This window comes from Halichoerus grypus, chromosome 3 (genome assembly GCF_964656455.1).
Source record: "Halichoerus grypus chromosome 3, mHalGry1.hap1.1, whole genome shotgun sequence".
NCBI lineage: Eukaryota > Metazoa > Chordata > Mammalia > Carnivora > Phocidae > Halichoerus > Halichoerus grypus.
Genome location: NC_135714.1, coordinates 125,606,602 through 125,629,157, shown reverse-complemented (window position 1 = coordinate 125,629,157; position 22,556 = coordinate 125,606,602). Strand labels below are relative to the sequence as shown.

The following is a 22,556-nucleotide window of genomic DNA, read 5'->3' as shown; positions in this document are numbered from 1 at the left end:
TCTGGTTCTGCCCCTTGGAGGTTACCTTAGGCTGCAACAGATGGCTCTAGTAAGAGTTGGCTGAGTGTTGCTTGCTTTATATGTGTTCATGAAACCATTACCATGATACCTGCTTTTACTCCCTTCAGTGGTTTTCTACTGTTCTCAGGAATAAGTCTTAAACATCTCACACAGTGGCAGGGACCTCCACAAACTGGGTCCTAACCATACTTTCAGTCTCCACCCCCAACTTCTCCATCCTCTCCTATCTCTTCTCTACGTTGGCCTTACTGGGCTTTGTTCAATTCCTTTTATCTGACAATCTTTCTGTTGCCTCTGAACCAAGAGCATGCTATTTCTTCTTACTGCTTGACCAACTGTCACTCATTGTTCAGACCTCAGCCTAAATACAGTATCCCCAGGAAGGCCTTGAAGATGTCATATAATTTTATTTTATTTTATTTTATTTTATTTTTAAAATATGGAATGCTTCTTGAATTTGCATGTCATCCTTGTGTAGGGGTCATGCTAATCTTCTCTGTATCATTCCAATTTTAGTATGTGTTCTGCCAAAGTGAGCACTTGAAGATATCATTTTAAATATCCCCATATCAATCTGAATTTCTTTCTTAACACCTATTGTACTTGTATTTTCTTAATGTTCACATTTCCTCCTTGAATGTCAACTTTATGAGGCCAGGGGCTATGACTTTCCAGTTCTCTATTGCTTAATGTTTGGCTTAGAGAACATTTCAATAAATGTCTATTCAATGGAAGAAAGAATTTAGGCAAAATTCACTTGGCTGATAAAATATCTGTGTGGGGGGCACCTGGGTGGCTCAGTCGTTAAGCGTCTGCCTTCGGCTCAGGTCATGGTCCCAGGGTCCTGGGATCGAGTCCCACAATGGGCTCCCTGCTCCGTGGGAAGCCTGCTTCTCCCTCTCCCACTCCCCCTTGCTTGTGTTCCCTCTCTTACTGTGTCTCTCTCTGTCAAATAAATAAAATCTTTAAAAAAAAAAATACCTGTGTGGGTTTTTTTTTTTTTTTTGCCTTAGTCTCTCCCTTTAAAACACAAATCCTATCCAAAAGGGCCTCCTCAAGGTGCTGAAACAAAATACTACTTTAATAGCAAAAATGACAAATTTGTTGGTAGTAAAAGGATTAATTTTACAATTACCTTTCTTTTTTTGTCATTGTAAAAGGCAGTATCTTCGGCTGGCATCAACTGACTGACAAGCTCCCCTAGTACTTTTTTTTTTTTTTTTTTGGCAGGGGGCGGGGCAGAGGGAGAGGAAGAGAGAGAATCTTAAGCAGGCTCCACACCCAGCATGGAGCCCAATGCAGAGCTTGAACTCACAAACCTGAGATCAGACCTGAGCTGAAATTAAGAGTTGGACGCTTAACTGACTGAGCCACTCAGGTACCCCAACCCCAGTACTTTAGATTATAATTCAGTTTACAAAATTTGATTGACAGACAACTTTTAGAGATCATCTTTATTGGATATAGTCTGCCTCTGCATAAGTAAAACTTGTAGTTTTAATTCATGTAATCTAAACTCTATTTAAATAGAACAGACTTTTTGCTTCTAATGTATGTAGAAACAGCACCCATTTGATGGGTCAGTACGACACGAGAGGTGCCCATCCTGGGAAATCTAGCCTTTTCAGAAACAGCAACACAATTCAGATGGCAGAGGGTTGCATCAGGATTCTGCTTGTATATTTAAGGATAGAGTCTTTATGAATGTGATCATGCATGAAAATATATTAGGGTGAAGTCCCATCTTGTATTAGCTGGCATCATATGGTCTAAATTTGTAAACAAATACTAAAAATCTGATATCATATCAGAATTGACTTATGGTACAGGTAAGAAACCTGAACAATGCTGTATTTAAGACAAGTTTCATTGATGAATATGTTTATAAAATGGAAGTCAACTCTGTGGTAGATCAGCAATGCACAAAGATAGCTCCTTTGATATTTTGCAAAGGGCTGTGTACTGAATTTATTATGTCCTTGGCAGTGATAAAGATCACATAGTTCATGTAGCAGGAAACCACTCATTCATTTAACAGATATTTATTGTGTGCCTACTATGTTCCAGGCACTTCTCTGGGCATATGAGATACCACAGGAGCAAAATATATCTTAGCAAGTTCCCTTCAAGAACAGATTTTGCCATGACAAAGGGCTTTGCAAAACCACATGGAGAGGAAATGGTTGACATCATTGGGAATTAGTGTTGGTCAGGCTGCAGGAAATTGTCAGCAGATTTCCCACGGTATTTTCTGAAGAATGAGGATCTTCCAGAGCGGAAGCAGTGTCATGCATTTCATCTAGATCCAGCTGTTACAGCAGTTTATTTGAAGACTCGAAATGTTCTTTTTCTCTAAGGAAATTGAGATATCATTGAACTAAGTTAATTGAATTCAGGTCTCCCTCAGCCACAGGGTTTCCCCCTGGTGGAGCTGACCCCTCTTTCCTCTCCCTAGGATCAGGGGAGACTTAGCCAGACAGTGAGTTGTTGCTGAAAACCCGAGAGCAATTGATCATGGACAAAGAAGACAAAGGCTATAGGGAATCATAGAAATTGAGGACAACCCACATTTTAATCTAGATCTGATAAGGTAAAGTACATTAGAAGGTAATTCCTAGAACAAAATGAAAGCAATCTTGAATGTCCAATCTAGATCAGAGGTTCGGAAGCTTGGGTGGGTATCTGAATCACCTGTGGTAAAATTAGAGATTCTTCACCCTAACCACAGCAATTTTGATACATACTGAAATTTGAGAACCACTCACCTGGATGTTAAAATCCATTTGGTGATGAACTCTCCAGTATACTTCCCCAAAGATTTCCAGAGTCTTTGGGCAAGATACTAACACTCTATGCTGCCTGAGATGGACTCCTCCTTTTATTTCTAAAAAAAACCTGCATAACAAATAAATTTTAAAAATCACGAAAATTACAATGTAAATTCTTGCTGGTTAGTAAGATTTAGTTAACTAAGGAAATTGTACATGACTATGGGTGCTGTGGTTCAATCTTAGATCAAGTATTCCTTTGATTAATTGGGAAACTATAAATATTTTCATTTGCCTTAGCCAGACACTACAGTTAGTGTCTGAGTTTGGACCACTATGTAACTAGAGATCTTTAAACCTTAAAAGAGCTTTTATTTAAAATGTATGCCAAAAGTATATGGAATCAAGAAAATCACTTAACAGTGGGAAGATGGGAACTGTGTTAATGGGGTTGTTATTGCTATTTGGTAAAGTCAGTGGTTTGGATGACTTAAATCCAAAGAGAATCTTGTGGGTTTTGTTTTCTCTCCTTTGTTACTCAATTTAATGTATTTCTTAACTAAGAAACAAATACCTTTAACAATACTAGATTATAGGGGCGCCTGGGTGGCTCAGTCAGTTAAGTGCCTTTGGCTCAGGTTATGATCCCAGGGTCCTGGGATCGAGCCCCACATCGGGCTCCCTGCTCCGCGGGAAGCCTGCTTCTCCCTCTCCCACTCCCCCTGCTTGTGTTCCCTCTCTCACTGCCTCTCTCTCTGTCAAATAAATAAAAAAAAATCTTTAAAAAAAAGAATGCTAGATTATATAGAGCCTTGGTAGCCATGTCTGCAAAGATTTCTTCCAGAAAGATGGTGGGAACAATTGTTCCTTTGATTCTGCCTCCCAGCATTCGGAACTTGATATATGTATTTTATCTTTTGCAGCACATCATTCTATTGCTAAAATTCTTTGAGTTTTTCTTTGCAAAAAGCCATGGAAATTTACCAGGGTAAATCATAGATCATTGTAGTAATTGAATCCAACAAACTGAAATTGCACAAGAAAATGAATATACAAATTAAAAAAAATTGGCAGGTCTAGTAATTATTTTAAGTATTGTTTAGTCCCAAGGAGAAATGAAAAATAAGTTACGATTTGAGTTTTATGTAGTGTAAGAAAATGAGGCTTTGAAGTACTAACAATTCAGAAACTCTCACAATCCCTGTCTAAAACAAAGATCTCTGTCTTCTGCAGTGTTTTCTCAAATTAGAAGCCTATGTTTACCAGCTGCTGTAAATCACTTTTTCCTTTATTATAGCATTTGACACTATGATACCTTCAAGTGGGTGTTGCTTATCTTGGGAGGGGTGGTGAATGTTGAATGAATATGAGAGGGAATTACAGCTATTTAACAACGGTTTGCAAAGGTTCCAGGGTTTTAGGGAGGGAGCAGGAAGTATTAATTTAAAAACAGTTTGCAAAGCGAAAAAGAAGACAGAAGAAAAAAGCATTTTATTTCTTAATCTGTTTGGATTACCTCTAAGGAGATGAGTAATGAATGAAATTTGGGGTTAGTACACAGGAAGGGCTCTTAAGAGGCAGTCTAGACTTTAGGCTCTTTTTCTTTTACAAAACTCCTCCTGAATTTTTTTTTTAGAGAAAGTTCTCTGCCATACTCTTACACACTTTGAAGGAAAGGGAATTAAGAAACTCTAACAATCAGTGTCGTGTCTAATAAACTTCATCAAAATTGTTTTCTTTGAAATATATTTTTTTAACTTCTCAGACTGCAATTTGTGTTTCATAGGATTTTACATCTTGGATTTGCATAGTTTACTTTTCTGTGTGTTTTAAAAAAAATTGGTCCAAGTCATTTTAAATTCTAAAATACTTTGCAAAGTCACTACCCTTTACTTTAAAATTTCAAATTGTGTTAAGTTAGCCATATTTCTCTAAGCTTTCAACAGAGGTATCACTCTGTTGTCACTGGTACATTTTAAACTACTATTGGGAAAGATTTTCTAATAATGTTAGGTCTTCCATATATCTTTCAGGGTAGTTATGAAAGTTTAAATGTAGGATTCACTTAAGATGGGTCTATCAAGGAAGGATGAATCCTCTGTATATCTCCTTAACTCCAGTGCTACATAAAAGAAGGAAAACAGTTTTTAAAAAAGAAATTTGTTTGGGATGCCTGGGTGGCTCATTTGTTAAGCGTCTGCCTTCAGTTCAGGTCATGATCTCAGGGTCCTGGGATCAAGTCCTGGATCAGACTCCCTGCTCAGCGGGGAACCTATTTCTGCCTCTGCCTCTGCCACTCCCCCTGCTTGTGCTCTCTCTCTCTGTCTCTCTGACAAATAAATAAATCTTAAAAAAAAAGAAATTTATGTAATTCCTGTAAATAATATACATGAATACATTGCAGACCTTGGTGAGCATTACAAAAATTTCTTTACTGATCCCCTGAGCTTGAAAGCCAACTGCATTTCCTTTTCCTTAACAACTTCCACGCTCCAGGGGATGGCTCTCACTGTCTTCCAAGCACTTTAGACAACAGAATTTCTCACCTGCACTTGGCCCTTTACCTCAAGCTACCTCGGAGGCTATTTTCTGCTGCTGTAGAAAATCAGATTTTCCTTGATGAGCATTTTTGCCTGGCTGTGGAATGGGTGGGACTTCTCCCAGAAATGAGTGTTTATTCTAATTTAATTACCAGGAGGCCCAGTTTCCTTGGCTACCATGTCTCCATGGAGGCTGTGTGCAAGGCCTTTCCCTGGATTCCTTAGTTGCCTCTATTCCGAAGAGTTAGTTACCTAGTAGTTGGAAGGTTCCAGGCTGCTGCTTCTCTTTGTTCCTATCCCATTCCCACGGATTGCAGTTTATCCCCTTGATGAAAGTTTTACATACTTACACACAAATAATAAACTTGTGTACCAGCTTACTACTTAAAAAAAGCTCCTCCATGGGGGAATGGCTCTATAAATTTTGGTGTGTGCATTTGCTGAATATTATGCAACCCATAAAAATCCAGAGTTTCTAGTAACTCAGAAAAATGGTTGTGTTAACCTAAGTGAGGAAAGCAGGATGCAAAATCATATGTACATTATGACCACAGCCATGTTACAAAAGAATTCTGCTGACTTCTAAAAAGTTTATGCCTAGAGAAAGTCTGAAAGAAAATTTAGTAAAAGCAAATTCACTTCTTTTCATTAACTGTTTTCAAAATTTTTGTAATGGATGTATAACTCTAAAAGTGTAAATAAAAATTCAGTATTTTCCCCTTTAAACAGAGCTTACTAATCATTATTAGATTCCCTTTTGCTTTTCCATAACTTGAAGGAGAAATTCCTCATTCTATAAGTGATGTAGATAGATGTGAGAAATAGAGAGGAAAAGGTATATAAATAAAAGTAATGTTTTAGTTCACCAAATTTCATAAGAAGTGTATAGACTAATACTTAATGAATATCTCAGTGATTGAAATGATTCAGTAGAAAGCTACTTATAACTTCTTACTTTAAGTAATTTTACTTTCCAGTCTTGGCTCTGACAAGAGAGGGTCTAGTTTTAAATAAAGCACTTTTTTTTTTATTAGTTTCAGAGGTAGAATTCAGTGATTCATCGGTTGCATATAATACCCAGTGCTCATTACATCACGTGCCCTCCTTAATGTTCATCACCCGGTTACCCCCTGTCCCCCCGCCTCTCCCCCCTCTAGCAACCCTCAGTTTGTTTCCTATGATTAAGAGTCTCTTATGGTTTGCCTCCCTCTCAATTTTCATCTTATTTTTCCTCCATTCCTCTTTGTTCATCTGTCTTGTTTCTTAAATTCCACATATGAGTGAAATCATATGGTATTTGTCTTTCTCTGACTGACTTATTTCACTGACCATAATACCCTCTAGTTCCATCCACATCATTGCAAAAGGCATGATTTCATTCTTTTTGATGGCTGAGTAATATTCCTGTGTGTGTGTGTGTGTGTGTGTGTGTGTGTGTGTGTGTATGCGTGCGCGCGTGTGTGTATACCTCATCTTCTTTATCCATTCATCTGTCGATGGACATCTGGGCTCTTTCCATAGTTTGGCTCTTGTGGACATTGCTGCTATAAACATCGGGATGCATGTGCCCCTTTGGATCACTACATTTGTATCCTTTGGATAAATACCTAGGGTAGCTCTATTTTTAACTTTATTCATGTAAATATAGAAAAATTGTTGAAGACTTTAATTTGATATGTTCTGTTTTATTTGTGATCATCAAATCTTAATCTAGGATACATCCTCCAATTCAAAGATGTAGAAATTGAAACGCTGGGAGCAGAGGGATTTGCCACAGTGAGAGGCAGTGCTGAGCCTAGAATGCACGTCTCCAGACCGCCATTGGAGTGCCTTTCCCAGCATGACTCTGTGTCTCCCAGAAGCCAAACAAAATTCAGAGTCTTCTTTGGTCTGGAACAATTTTAGTTTTGCACGCTGTTTCATCTGACATGCAAAGTGTCAGAGCCAACGAATATGAGAACAGTTTTCCATATGTCTGCTCTTCCAAAACTAACTTGCACTGGCAGTTGAAGCACCAGAACAAGTTAGAAGACTTCAGTGCTCAGTACTGGGGCAAGACCCTCTTTCTAACGTGAATCACCTGAGCAGCATGCTTGCAGACAATGACCACATGCTGTTTATACCAGGGAGTGGGAAGTGAACTTGGGAAAGTATATTTCCAAAAATGCAAACGTCTACAGACAGTTAATAAAGAGACCTTATGGGAAATAATTCCCTCTGTAGCCTTTGTGCTTCTTTTCCAATGTAGAGCTAAGGAAGGGGATGGGTACGTATTCTGGCTTCCATTTTTTTTGTGTTATAACACTGCTTTGGGTGCTGCCCTGTCTATTACTGCTTCAAAAAAACACAATTCCTTATGGAAAAACAATTATCTTGACTGGTTGGGAAGAAGTTTGCATTTTCTGTCTCTTTAGAAGATGGGGAATAAGAAGAGCATTTATTGAGGGAAACGTGACATGTCTCACATTACTCTGTGTTTGGCAGTTTCTTGGTAAACTATTCAGCCTTGGGATCTGTGCACTTGATGCCAAGATTATATCAGTAATTTCAAAGGTGTATATTTCTATGTTATCATTTTAAACACGGCTCTCTGCATTTTTGCCCTTATGGAAGCTTCGTAAATTAAAGTGGAGTGGATTTTTTTTTTTTTTATATCACCTTTAAAAACATTTGAAAACTTACAAAAATGCTTTTCAGATATGTTGTATCGTGTATTTCTTATAACACTCCTCTGGGAGTATGTATCATTATTTGTATTTTAAAAATGAAGGAAAACTAAATTGCAACTAAAAATTGGCAGGACAGCGTGGTCTTCCCATGGCCCCTGATCTCAAATTCCTTGTCCTTTTCCCTATCTCCTATGATTTATGGCCCCTCAGCTGGAGGGTCCCCATTCCATTTACAGGATAAAAAGCCACTAAAACTTTTACACTTTGTGTAACAAAGCTCTTCTGAAATTGTCCTTTATTGCTTGTGTGAGTCTGTATCATCTGCATCTTTCACTGTGAGGGAAGGAGTAATGGAGCAATAATAACTTTAGAAGTTTCTCCTGCGATAATTTTTTTGGGGTAAGATTTGATTCATTTTGCTATGTTTAAACCCTGCAAATATTTATAAAATGGTGGTTGAATAATGGTTTTGTTAGAAATACCTGTTCATTCTGATTCAGTTCATTTTTTTTTTTTTTAAATGTGTGGTAAGCACAGACTTAATAAGACAGAATAGTGGTATTTTTATTTTTTATTTTTTTATTATTTATTTATTTATTTTTAAGATTTTATTTATTTATTTATAGAACAGAGAGAGACAACACAAGCAGGGGAAGTGGGAGAGGGAGAAGCAGGCTTCCTGCTGAGCAGGGAGCCCGATGTGGGGCTCGATCCCAGGACCCTGGGACCATGACCCGAGCCAAAGGCAGACGCCCAACGCCTGAGCCACCCAGGCGCCCAGAATAGTGGTATTTTTAACTTAGGCTTTCTGTTTGCTTGCTCAGGTAATTTTTTGGCCATCAGGAAGAAGGGCATTATCATTAGTTTTCATAGGACTGTCCATAGTTTCTGTTCTTGAATGTACTTTAGACTATGATCTGAGTCAGTAATTGCTGGATACATGTGTGTGTGTATAAAAATTTATTATATATATGTGTATATATTTTTTTCTCTCTAACCCTATGAACCTGGCATAAATGAAAAATTATGATGCTACTTGTCCACCTTCTACCATACTGCTCTTCAATACCATTTTTCTTTTTGTATCCATTTTCTCATTCAAAAAATCTTTATGGAGAATCAACTGTGAAACCTGGACACGGAAGAGAGAGTGACTTGCCCAAGATCTCATGGCTAATAAGTGGCATGGTCAGAACTTGAAAAAAGCCTGTCTGGTTAAAAGCCACAGTCTTAACTGCTAAGAGTGACATGTGACATTATGACATGTGCTGTGTGTGTGTGTGTGTGTGTGTGTGTGTGTGTATGAGGGAAGGAAGGAGGGAAAGAGAGAGGGAGAAGAGAGAGAGAGAGAGCGTTGAACACATACAACACAGTCTTCCCTCTCCCAGTCCTTTCAAAGGGCAACAAGTTAGGAGTCATGCAGTGTTGCCTAGACGTATATAATGTCAAGAAAATAGGGCTTGGTAGCATTTCAGTGGGAGAACATGGATACATGTAAGTGAGATTAATCACTTTTAGTGAAAAAGAGACATTTTCTTAGTGACCTTTTTTTTCTTTCCTTTTTTTTTTAAGATTTTATTTATTTATTTGACAGAGATAGAGACAGTGAGAGAGGGAACACAAGCAGGGGGAGTGGGAGAGGGAGAAGCAGGCTTCCTGCTGAGCAGGGAGCCCGATGTGGGGCTCGATCCCAGGACCCTGGGATCATGACCTGAGCTGAAGGCAGACGCTTAACGACTGAGCCACCGAGGCACCCCTATTTTCTAATTTTTGACAAATTTTTAATCCTTCGTATTTCAAAAACTTGAAGCGTACAGTAATTGAAAATGACTTCATGATTTTATGCTGGAAAAATATTGGGAACACAGAGTGATCTTTCCCCTCTGCAAAGATCTCAGTGCTAAGTGTTATGGAGAGAATGTAATACAAAATGTGAACATACTCTGACTTATTTGCCCTACATCAGGGCAAAAGGAGGAAGACTGGACCTAATTCAGTGTACCCCTTAATGTGATCTACAGATTGGTGCTGCTGACCAGACTGATTGTAAACAGCTTGTGACCAGACAGATAGAAACATTGAGAGTGCTTAGAAACATTTGGGTAATTGGAAGAAATTTGAAAGTGTAATTTTATGCCTGTTGAATCTAGTGATAGAAACAATGGCATTTTCTGTGCCTTTTGTTTTTATTTTCTTGTTTTCTCTAATTTCATTGAGGTATAATTGACAAATGAAATTGTATATATTTAAAGCGTACAACCTGATGATTTGACATATGTATACATTGTGAAGTGATTACCATGATCCAGTTAATTAACATGTCCATCACCTCACACAGTTACCATTGTTTTTTTTAGTGAGAAACTTAAGATTTACTCTCTTAGCAAAGTATACAATATGGTATTATTTATTTATTTTTATTATATTTGTATTATTACTATTTTTAGAGAGGAAGAGAGAGAGTGTGGTGGGGAGGGGCAGAGGGAGAGGGAGAGAGAGAATCCCAAACAGGCTCCATGCCCAGCACAGAGCCCCATGGTGGGCTTGATCTCACAACCCTGAGATCGTGAATGAAATCAAGAGTCTGGTGCTTAACTGACTGAGCCACCCAGGCACTCCATGAGATAGTATTATTAACTGTTGCTGCTACACTGTACATTAGATTCCCCAGAATTTATTCATTTTATAACTGAAGGCTAGTACCCTTTGACTAGCATCTCCATGTCTCCTCTACCCTTCAGCCCCTGGTAACCACTATTCTGTTCTCTGTTTCTGTGAGGGTTTTTTGTTTTTTGTTTTTTTTAAGATTTCATTTATAAGTGAGATCATACAGTATTTGTCTTTTCTCTTGCTTATTTCACTTAGCATAATATCTTCTAACTTCATCCATATTGTTGCAAATGGCAGGATTTCCTTCTTTCTCATGGCTGAATGATATTCTATTATATATATATTCATATGTATGTGTATAGATATCAGCACATGCATATACATATAATGCACGTATATCACATTTATATATATCATATTTTCTTTATCCATTCATCTGCCAATGAATACTTGACTATTTTCATACCTTGGCTATTTTGGATAGTGCTGCAGTGAACATGGATGTTTTTATTTACTTTTTCTGGTAATTCATCTCTGTTTTATTTTGCAAAAATGTCTGCTTATTTTGGATTGAAAATTTAAAAAAAGCAAACTAGTTTTCTATTACAGATAGCTTGAGAACACTACACTAAACCACAATCAAGTTTGTTATTGAACTGAAAATAATGTGTTTTAAAAACACATTGACTATAAAATACCAGATTAAAATATGTAAATTGCAGCATTAGATATTTTTCAAAACTTGGCCAACTAGGTGAATAAGATCCAAAGGATTCTGGGGGTTTGCAACCACATGGAGGCAATTTTTGCTTAATTCCCATGAGAAATTTTGACAAAAACTTGGGAGAGGCCAAGCCTTACTAACTAGCCTACCAATTGAGTGTCTTCACGAAGATATCATGAGGATATCTTTGCTTAGTTTCTCACCCAAGGAGTTGTTGTATAAATATCCATTTATTCATTCATTCGTTCATTTATTCATTCATTCATTCAATGACTGTTGGGCATCTTGTAAGTGCCCAGCACCACTCTCTGCATATTAGAATGTGCTAAGGGAATAATATGAGGGGTTGTCTGTATACATACAAACATTTTTAGAGATGATTGAAATATAAGCTCTTTGAGTTCCTTGATTGACCCTTGAAGATCTCAGGCCCACTAAGCACATTTACAGAATGTTCCTAGCTGACTGGACTTCAACCATGCTTTTCCTATTCTCCTGGCCCCCATTATCTGTCACCCCAGTTTTTTCAACTTCTGCCTTAGGAATGGACCCAGAAGATAGCAAATGGAGCAGGACAATGGGAATCACAGAAGAATGCAAAAGCTAAAGCTGGGCCACGGTTGCAGAAGCAACCTTCCCTGCAAAAGTCGTTGGCTTTGGCAAGTAGGTGTGGGAGGTGTGAGACCCCTGAGGACACAGCAGCCTACATGCACACCAGTGTCGTTTTAACATAAAGTTAGCAACATATGTGTAACATAGAAATCAATCAAGACCTTATTGCTGAATCAGCCAGTTTGATTCTTCATCAGGCAGAGAAAGCAAGATCACAGTGCAATTCCTGCTAGAATCCCATTTGGTAAAATGTAACCTCTGACATTCTGCTGAGTGATCTTTTGGGAGTTCTAAAGACATAACATGCCTTTAGAAAATAACACAATCTTTCCCTTTCGTTTTGACTTCCTTTTATTTTATTTATCTTGATTTATCACTGATAAGTTTGTTGTTATCATAAAATAGAAAGTTTCCATCATAGATGGCATTCATGATGCTAAGTTGTAAAATAGTGTGTTCTACTGATGGATGTCCAGATAGCATTGAGTGGAGGAGGCCTAATCATTCAATCTCTGTCAGCAATTAGGCTGGATTCATAAACAAGAACACATGTGGAGACTGTGGTATTGACTAGAACAGCTAGGTACTTTTTAGCAAGGTTTACAAGGTCTTGATTTTTCTCCATGTGATGTGTATGGGAGAAGTTGGGGAGGTCAAGAGGAAATAAGCATAAGTCAAAGGGAGACTTGTAAAATAAACAGCAACATCTGGCAAATGACTTCCTCCCATGCACATAGGAAAGACTCTTATTCGGGGCAGTGACTGAGAAATGTTTTTCTTGGCAACATGTTAGCTTAATGTCCATCCGATTTAGGAATGAGGTTTGCTTAGGGTTGTAATATTTCTCTTGCCGATGGTGTGGACTCTAAGGCCTGATGCTCATAATAGCAACCATCCATTTGGCCATTCTTAAGAATCATTAGGTTTACTCTGAAGTGTTTTCAAAAGATATTTAAACATTAAAGCCTCATAATTCTTCCTTATCTAAACTTTTATTTATATCTTCTTAGTGCACTACATTATTTACACTGGAGAGGTCTGGTGCTGCATTTCTCTTTGCTCAATTAACAAAAAGAACATTAAATTCTAATGATTCCATATATCACCTCAGACATACCAATATGTACAATCCCTTTGTACTTTCTTGATGTGTAACTATTCATATTAAATGATTAGGAATAAATTTAATATGCAATAATTTGATATTTTATATCTCAGCACTGGCTTTACAAAGGGTGCTTTCAGGCCTTTTCTTACCAAAATAGACAGATTTTTATTGTTTTTGCAGACTAAAAAAAAAAAAAAGTAATGCATATATTAGGAAAATAAACAAAACAGAAGCTTATAGAATAAAAAACTTTGGGGTCTTTCATCTAGGTCATATCAAATACAATTCCATGTTGAGTTTGTGCAAACTCAGATATGAAGTATTAAAATTTTTTATTTTCCTATGGTATTCACTATCTTTAGGTTAATATAAAGATAGCACAACTTTATAATTCAATTATGGGACTTGTGTAATTTGCTTCTCCATGCCGTGGTGATTGAGAGGTGTTTTCTCAGTTCTGGGGAAGGGAGTGGGATAAGCGCACATTCCTCTGAGGGGCTCGGTGGGATAGAATGTCCACCAAATTTCTCATCTCGCTGCTCTTCCCTTCCTCCCATTTCTGTCACTGCCATTTATGAAAAGCAGATGGAAACAATATGATTTACACATAGAATAATTCTATTTAATGTTATGGGAAATGTAGATGTCTTAGTTTGGGGGTTTTTATGACGATGTTGTTTTTTTAGTTGCAAGTCTTTCACATAGTGAAACCATCTGCTCTTCTGAAGCCATGCAATTCTTAATGCAGGACTTCAGGTGGGAATCTATCCGTGACCTACAAGGGAGAGAGAAAAGTCCTGGGATTTCCAGTGGTGGAATTTATCAGAGTAGCCATTATCTGAATAGCAGGCCTACCGGGAACTAAGTAGGATTGCTCAGCAATCCTACATGAGTGAGAAAAACTGTCAGAGTCATACATGTAAATTAGTCATCCCCACCCACTGTTAGAAAAAACAGTGTAAAGAGTATAATTTACGTTTTTTTTAAAAAAAATATTTTATTTATTTATTTGAGAGAGAGAGAGAGAGCACGAGTGGGGGTGGGAGGAGCAGAGGGAGAAGCAGGCTCTGAACAGGGAACCGATGTGGGGCTTGATCCCAGGACCCTGAGATCATGACCTGAGCCTAAGGCAGATGCTTAACCAACTGAGCCACCCAGGTGCCCATTTTTATAAATTTTTTTAAATGAATTTCTTTCTTTCTTCTTTTTTTTTTTTCTTTAATTAGAGAGAGAAAGCAGAAGTGGGAGGAGAGGAGGGTGAGAGGGAGAAGCAGACTCCCTGCTGAGCAGAGAGCCCGATGCGGGGCTCGATCCCAGGACGCTGGGATCATGACCTGAGCTGAAGGCAGACACTTAACTGACTGAGCCACCCAGGTGCCCTATAATTTACCTTCTTGAAGAGACTACAGTGGAATTTAGAGGAGGGAGAGGCACTCTCTACCTTGTGACATTTGACACAAGGAGTAGCTTTTCAGTGAGTGAGTAAGGGGTTGGTGGAGGAATTTAGAAGAGCATCCCATGAAGAGGAAATCACATTCAGTGGTCACTTATTTTTTTAAATGACAGGAGGCCCTGTGCTCCTGAGTATCTCCCTCTAGAATTCCAGACCCATGTGGTCGACAGGCCACTGTAGTCCCTCCTTGGGTATATCACAAGTAACGTATATTGATTATGGCACATGAGAACAGAAATAGACTGGAGGGAAGTTTTTATAGGGATCTAGGGCTCATTAACCCAAAGGGGGAGGAATGCAGCCATAAGAAGGCAAGGGAGCCAAGGTTTGCTTGGTGGTCTGGGACTTTCTGGCTTGACTCTTCTCCTTCCTTTCTCTGCGCTGCTGTGAAGGTGGCAGGTAGTTTATGGCTTCCCCATTGCTCATGGGTTTACATATCCAGCTATGTGAAGAGATTGAGTAAATTCTCTCTTGGACTTTATTCCTCCTAACAAAGGCTAGCAAAGAGTCAAAATAGTCTACATCATTATCTCAACCACTAACCTATAACACGGAACAAAGTAATCAGCGAAAAAATATGTAGATGGTAGGTCAAATTTTGGGGCCATTGACAAAGAGGTAGGAGGAAGTTGCATTTTGTCTGACAGATCAGCATGTACTCTGGCAGTGGTTTAATTCTTGCCTAATGAATATAGGTGAGCAGCCTGGGGGTGTGGCTTCCTGTGACATGTTATAGGAAGGTTAGTTGCAGAGGAATAGGGAAGAATGGAACTGGGTACACACCCTGGGGGCAGGATTGGCAAATGTAAGATTGTTTCCTAGTTCTAGAAGATATGCATTCTGGCCCTTTTACTAAGCCACAGGTAGAAAGGAGCAAGGCAGACAATTAGGCACCATAGAGATTGTGCAAAATGAGGACTTAGTTTTAGCAAATGGCTGTCAAAGTGAACTAAAGTATGGTGTTTAAGGACTGATGGGTCCCAGAGCCTGAGACATAACTCATCCCACAAGCTCATGTGAAGAGAAGAGGGCTTGGGGATCTGGGAACAAGAGTGGGGTGGGGGTGCTTAGGAGGGTGGGAGAGGGGTCAGTGTGGGGGAATCTGAGGAGTGTCCTGTAAATGGATAATAAAGGCTTCTGACTTTATTCACAAGAGCATTTCTTGGTGAGCTGAGAAAAATATGGGAGATTTTTGTATTTCTATGCTTCATTAGTCAAGATCAAGGTAGGCACAATCTGAAAAGTTACTTCCGTATCAAATTACACATAACTTGTCAAAAACACAAACAGTGAGTTGACTCTTACCTTGTCATTGACTTACATAATAACTCAGAGACAGTTTCTTCTACATAAAATGCAAAACTGCAACCAGAAAACTGATAATCATCAGTAAATGGTAGAGAGAAAAAGCCTTATTTCAGTGGAGAATTCCCAAGTTGATATTTTCATTTTTGAAAAAACTACGACCAAAGACACCTGTTTTGAATAACTGTTTCCCCTTCCCTCCCTCGTGCCCACAGTTTGATTTCTTTCTTTTTCTGAAGGAGATGGTAATGAACATATATGTTGAAACAGAATCTGTATGTTTACATTTCCTGTTTCTTCAACAGTTCCCTCTGTTATTTCTTTCTTGGACTCCATATTCCTTGTTAATGCTGAATACCAGAATATCTGCCTTTCCTCTAAGCCTTGAGGGCTCCCAATTAGATCCCATAACCTTCATGAAGCCTTTTTTTTTAGCTATTCTACCATCCGTCAGAATTTTCCAGAATGCTTTTTTTTTCTCATAGTCATTGCTACACATCTTAGTACTTGATTTTATGTGTTTTATGTAAGCTGGTCTTCCTCCCCACTGAGACTGTCAGATTCCAAATCTTTGTTCTATGCTGATCTCTGTCTTTTAATGGAGAATGTCTACTTTTCTCTTGTCTCAGATGAATGTCCCATTTCCACTTGAATCTTGCATTAGTGTTCCAGAACCCAGTTCCCTATACTTGAGTCCCTTCCAGAAGAGCCCATAGGGCCTAACAGTGCATTTCTAAGCCAGTCTCATGGAATCTTGCCTAAATTTACATAATTTTTTTTTTCACCTTCCTGCCCCTTCTCAGTCTCTTTACCACTCATTCCACCTATTTGAACATGTGACTTTTTAGAGCCTGAGTTAGGAGAAAGTCACCCTCCTTCCTGCTCTTTTACTCTTTCACCACCACACTTACAACACTCTGACACCATATGTGTGGGGGTTTTCTCACACCAAGGAATTCCTTCTGACATCAGTTGGGTGTCCTAAAATTTAACTCAATTCTGACACTGTCTACCTGGAGAAGGCATCAGTTCCCACAGGTTCAGGGCTCAGTCCTGCAAGAATGCCCCCACTTCACACTCTGATCACAAGTAGTAGGTTCCTAGGTTACCCACAACTTTTGTCCAGCTTGGCTCTGTATCAGAGGTTCCCATGACATCCTCCCCCTTGGATTCGATTGTTTGCTAGAACAGCTTGCAGAACTCAGGGAAACACTTACTTATGCTTACCAGTTTATTATATAGTAATAGATATGATAAAAGATACAGATGAACAGCCAGATGAAGAGATATGTAGGGCAAGATGTGTGGGAAGGGGCACAGAGCTTCCATGACTTCTCTGGGTATGCCACTTTTCCGACACCCAGAAGCTCTATGAACCCTGTACTTTTGGGATTTTTATGAAGGCTTCATCACATAAGCTTGATCAAGCCTTAACTCCATTTCCAGTCCTTGTTCCCTCTGGAGAATGGGTGGTAGGGCCAGAAGTTCTGAGCTTCTAATCATGGGTTGGTTTTTCTGGTGACCAGCCTCCATCCAGGAGCCCACCAAAAGTCACTTCACTAGAACAGAAGATACCGACTATCACCCAGGAAATTCCAAGGAATTTAGGATCTCTGTGTCAGGGACTCGGGTCAAAGACCAAGTATGAGAACAAAAGGTACTTCTAGTGTTCTTAACACTTGGGAAATTACCTAGGTTTTAGGAGCCCGGTGCCAGGAACCAGGGGCTAATACACATATTTTCTCTTTCACAGAACTCATATTAGATTATCCCCCCAAGGCAAGATTTCTAGACTCTTGACTATAGTCCTCCTTGATCTGATGCTTCATGCCACCTATATTTTGTCTTTTAATATTTTCCCCTATATTGTTGCTATTTGGGTCTATGCCTCATCTCTGCTACAATATTTAATCTCCTATTTATGGCCACTATGTGAGAAAAACACTGTTGTCTCCATTTTACAAATGCCAGAACAGAAGCTTTAATAAATGGCATCATGCCCAGTGCCAACCCCCTCATAGATGGTAGAGGAATGATACAAATCTAGGTCCTCTTTCCCCTGTATCACAGAGAAAGGGAACAGAGAAGCTCCACAGGTTAGACATGGATCTCCTCACTGAGAAAATGCAGCTGTGGAGAAGCCTTTCTTGCTGTGTGGATAATCCTCATAGTTGATGGATACTTAAGAGTGGCCTTGACAGTGATGTTCAGCTTTTTAAAATAATGCATTTCATTGTGTTACTAAGATGAAAATATAATTCTAGTTAACATTTGGATACTTGTGGGAACTTAGCTTTCTGAATGTGTAATTTTGGAAGGAAACTGATCTGAAATAGGGATCTCAGCTTGCTTTATTTACGTTCTTTCCTATTGGTTATTTGAAGGGACATAAACTACCTGAATTTCAGATTGTCCCTGGGAGAATATTTGTTATAAAAATGTTGTGGGAAAAGGTCACGATGACTTAGAGAACCCACATTTTGGGGGGGGGAGAGTATTTAGAGCTAATTTTCTAAGGAATTATTGTTTCCCATTGAAAGGAAAGTTCAGAAGTGTCTCGTTATTTTTCATTTAATCTTATCCAGAATGTCCAATATCCAGTTCCCTATCATCTGCAGTTATCACAGTGTGTCATTTTAATTTAAGGGGGAGGATATATACATAGTATATGCAAAGGATCTCTCTATAGCATCTTCGTGGCTCTGTATGCACTTAGGAAATTTGTTTTAGTTGTTAAATCTTTGACTAATCAGTATGTGTGTGTTCAAAACACAAAACTGCAAACTTATGCTACAGGGTGATAAAAGGGGCATGCTAAATTTGGGTTTGTTGATTTGTTGAGGGGAATTAAAATTAGATTTATCAAGGGGGAATTTATAGATTTCATAAGTCATGCTGAAGATTATCATATAGAAAGAATTGAACATGATTGTAAGACAATCGAAATGATATTAATTTATGTTTAAGTATAGAGCTAATATTAAAACAGACATAAATATAGGAGATATTGTGTATTTACAATCTCTTTCAGCTCTAAAAATGTCAGTAACAATAACTGATATTTGTGCAAAGAAGATGGAGAAGGAAGAGCCAGAGAGAGGGAAGGAAAACCAGAAGAGTGAACAGGGTGTTTTAAGGGGAAAGGGTGTTTTAAGGAGAAGAATTTACTAACAGTCTTGAATATAATGTATAATATAATGTAGCAAAGAGCTGTTAGAACTGGAAGACATCAGAGTACTTAATGAGTATAGTTGCACTGGAGTGTTAAGGGACATAGTCACATCAAATGGACTGAGGAATGTGTAAGTGGCAAATAATGGAATCAATGAGTAAAAAATATTTTGAGAATGTTTTTGTAAAGAATAAAAGATATCTTGAAAGGAGTCTAGAGAAATGTAGATTAATGAAAGTTTAATTTATTTATTTTAATTTTTGTTTATTTACTTATTTTTTTAAGATTTTATTTTTATTTACTTGAGAGAGCGGGGGTTGGCACTGGGCGTGACACCATTTATTAAAGCTTCTGTTCTGGCATTGTAAAATGGAGACAACAGTGTTTTTCTCACATAGTGGCCATAAATAGGAGTATGCATGAGCAGGGGGAGGGGCAGACAGAGAGGGAGAGGCAGACTCCGGGCTGATCATGGAGCCTGACACGGGGCTCCATCCCAAACCCTGAGATCATGACCTGAGCCAAAGTCAGCCACTTAACCAACTGAGCCACCCAGGCACCCCTAATTTTTATTTTTTAATTGAAGTATAGTTGATAAGTTTTGTTTATTTTTTAATGGAAAAGACTTGAAATATTTAAAAGCCAATGGCAAGGATCCATTTGTTGGGGGGAGTTGAATATTAAGGAGAGAAAAAGATAATCCATGGTTCCTGAGTGGGTGAATGAGGAGAGCATTGAAAGCAAAGTGAAAGCTTTGGCCTTATAGAATGCCAAAGTCAACTTCTTCACTGTCTGAGGAAGGAAGGGTAAGAATAGTTGCAGGGAGATTTGTATACTGGTAATGCGTAGCTAGGGAATCGGCAATAATGTTACTGGAACGTGTAGACCACGGAATCTAAACCTGAAAAGCAGACAGTTTAGAAAGATCAGTGAAATTGTGGAAGAATGGTCACAACAAGCAAACTAGATGAAAAAGAGGTTATGACCAGAGTAGCGTGTCAAACTAGTGCTTTTGGGACTGGAGCAATTCCAGATGATGACAAGGTTGCAGGTATTGGAAACAAAGTGGCCAAGATGCCATTGTCCATATGGCTGTTGAGGTCCTCCACGGAGATGAGAATGGTGGCAAAGCCTGGTGGATGAAAGTGAATGGATGAAAGAGCCGAAGCCAGGAGGGGCAGGGAGTAGGAGAAAGTTGTGGAGTCAAAAGGCATGGGCCCCCACAGAGCAGGATGTTTTATTAGAAAGGAGAAGGACAGCAACTGGGAAGAAGGAAGGCAGCAAGTTCACTTCTCAACTCTGTGTCCTTGGGGTGTGTGAGAATAAGGAGTCATCACTGCAGAAGTTTGCAGAGAAAGTTGTATTTTAGGGGAATGTTTGGGTTCAGGTATGGTAAAGAGATGGGGAAACATTTAGAGAAGGTTGTAGAGAGTTTGTTGATTTTGGAACAAGAACTCTAGATGACATAGTGGGTAGATGTAGGGGAGGGCAGCTCTTGAGGCCTAAGGAAGTATAGTTATTATGGGCAGATGGTCTGTTAGAGTGGTGGCTCCCAAATTATAATGTGTATCCAAATGGCCTTGTTCAGATGCGGATTGTTCTTCAGTAAATGGGGGCGGTGAGAATTGAGATTCTGCTTTGCTTAGCTTCCTTCCTTCCTCCCTTCCTCTCTCCCTTCCTTCCTCCCTTCCTCTCTCCCTTCCTTCCTTCCTTCCTTCTTTCCTTCCTCTCTTTCTCTTCCTTTTTTCTCTTTTCTTTTTTCTTTTCTTCCTTTTTGAGATTCTGCTTTTCTAACAAGCTCCTAAGTGATGTCAATGCTATTGGTCTCAGACAAGTACTTTCTCAAGGAATTAAAGAACACATTTGTTTACAGGTTTCCTGTGCTGTCCACAACTAGAGCATCCCTATGAAACCATTTGTAAACCAAAATGCTTAAAGTGAAGAAGCAATTAACATTAATTTATATGGAAAAGTTTTGAGCATTCCCAGACCCCCAAAATAACCTCTTACGCTTTTCTGATACCTTGGAACACATCTTGCTAATGGATGCAGAAAATAAATCCAGATAAAGCACAGATACTCAGGGACACAGTTCAAGGCTTTGGCGGCTGGACGCTGAGATGCTGAGTGTAGTTCCTGGGGAAGGATGTTGGCGGGGCCGCTCTGGCTGCGGGGGTTTGTGCTGCCACCATAAAGGCTTGCTGCAAAACAAATGCTGAATGCTGTTTTTGCTTTTCACCTTTTTTCGTAAAAGCAAAATTACGCTTCAGATTTCTTTTGTTAGTGAAAACAAGCACTTATCTAGGTCTTTCATAAAAGCAAAGTGGTGTAATGTGAATTTTCAACAAGTGGGGGATACCTGTATTTGGGGGAGAGGGAAGGGAATACACTTTTGATGTTGACTGGTGAAATTAGGGATCATATAAATTAGCATTTATTATAGTTATTATTCTCAGAGGCTCTTTATATGCATTATACATATAAACTCATATAAATCCTCCCAATAACCCTTTGAAAGAAGTGCTTTTATTACTCCCTTTTACAGATGGGTAAACGAGGCACTTGTTCAAGGCTGTCCAGCTGGTAGTGACAGAGCCAGGATGTGAGCCCAGGCCATGTTGACCAGAGTTGCCCTGTTTTGCTATTTACGAGAGGCATGGAAGTTGTTTCAAGGGTCTGTATGAGAAGAGTGAACACTGGGGCTAGTGGTTAGAGGTTTTTTTCTCTCTTGGTAGATACTTTAGAAATTTTTGAATAAAGGAATACAGTATTTCATTGTTACAAAAATTCAGTGGAGTGTACAAGGTGTAACTTCTTAGATAGGAATTTGCAGTGATTTTCCCCCCACTTTTTGTTAACTTCTATTTTCACAAACATGTGAAAATTTAAATTAGTAGCTATAATTATTTATGTACTCACTAAATGCAGTCATGTGTTTATTGATTTTCCCAGATCTTGCTTGTGGGTTGGAAGCAGGATGGGGGCAAAGCACCTAGTGCTCCTCTGTTCCACCATTTTACACTTGGATAAATAAAGATTCTTATGTATTGTCTGGCCAACCTTAGTGCCTATTTGTGGGTGAACACTGATACTTGTAAAAGCTCCCATGTAGTCTTCTTGAAGAGCTTGTGGGTACACAGAAGGACTCTGGAAACTGAAATCATACTTATGACAGCTGGAACGTACTATCTCCCTCTCCATCAAGTTGGCAAGCTAGTCCTATTCTTTTGGCAGACTGATCACATTCTTTCCAGTTTGGCTTTCACTAGATATCTTCCTAAGGGAATCTACAAAGAGAGTAAGGAATAGAAAGATTCTTAATCTTTCATGAAAAAAAATTCAAAGTATTTTCTTTTTTTTCAAGACCTTAACTCATTTATAAAGGTGGTATTGCCTAAAGAAGGAGATTCAAGTGAGGATTGAAACTCACTGTAGTGAAAGAGACCATGTTTGAATTCAGATAATATTTAGCTAGAAATTTCTTATTGTTGGTCTTATACCTTAAAGGCAAAGGACTTAAAGGGGTTTCAAAGCTCATATTTCATTATTAAATAATCTGGTCTCAGGTCTCTGC

General features: G+C 38.8%; 1 long non-coding RNA gene and 1 other non-coding gene across 21 annotated transcripts in view; one reads left to right on the top strand and one right to left on the bottom strand.

Moving 5' to 3' along the window:
• Window positions 1–22,556, top strand: part of LOC144381380 (uncharacterized) — a 340,649-nt gene that overhangs the window by 6,164 nt on the left and 311,929 nt on the right. The gene's annotated exons all lie outside the window — the stretch shown is intronic.
• Window positions 455–561, bottom strand: LOC118551389 (U6 spliceosomal RNA). Its single transcript, XR_004925040.1, has one exon. It is a non-coding gene; the product is annotated as a U6 spliceosomal RNA (small nuclear RNA).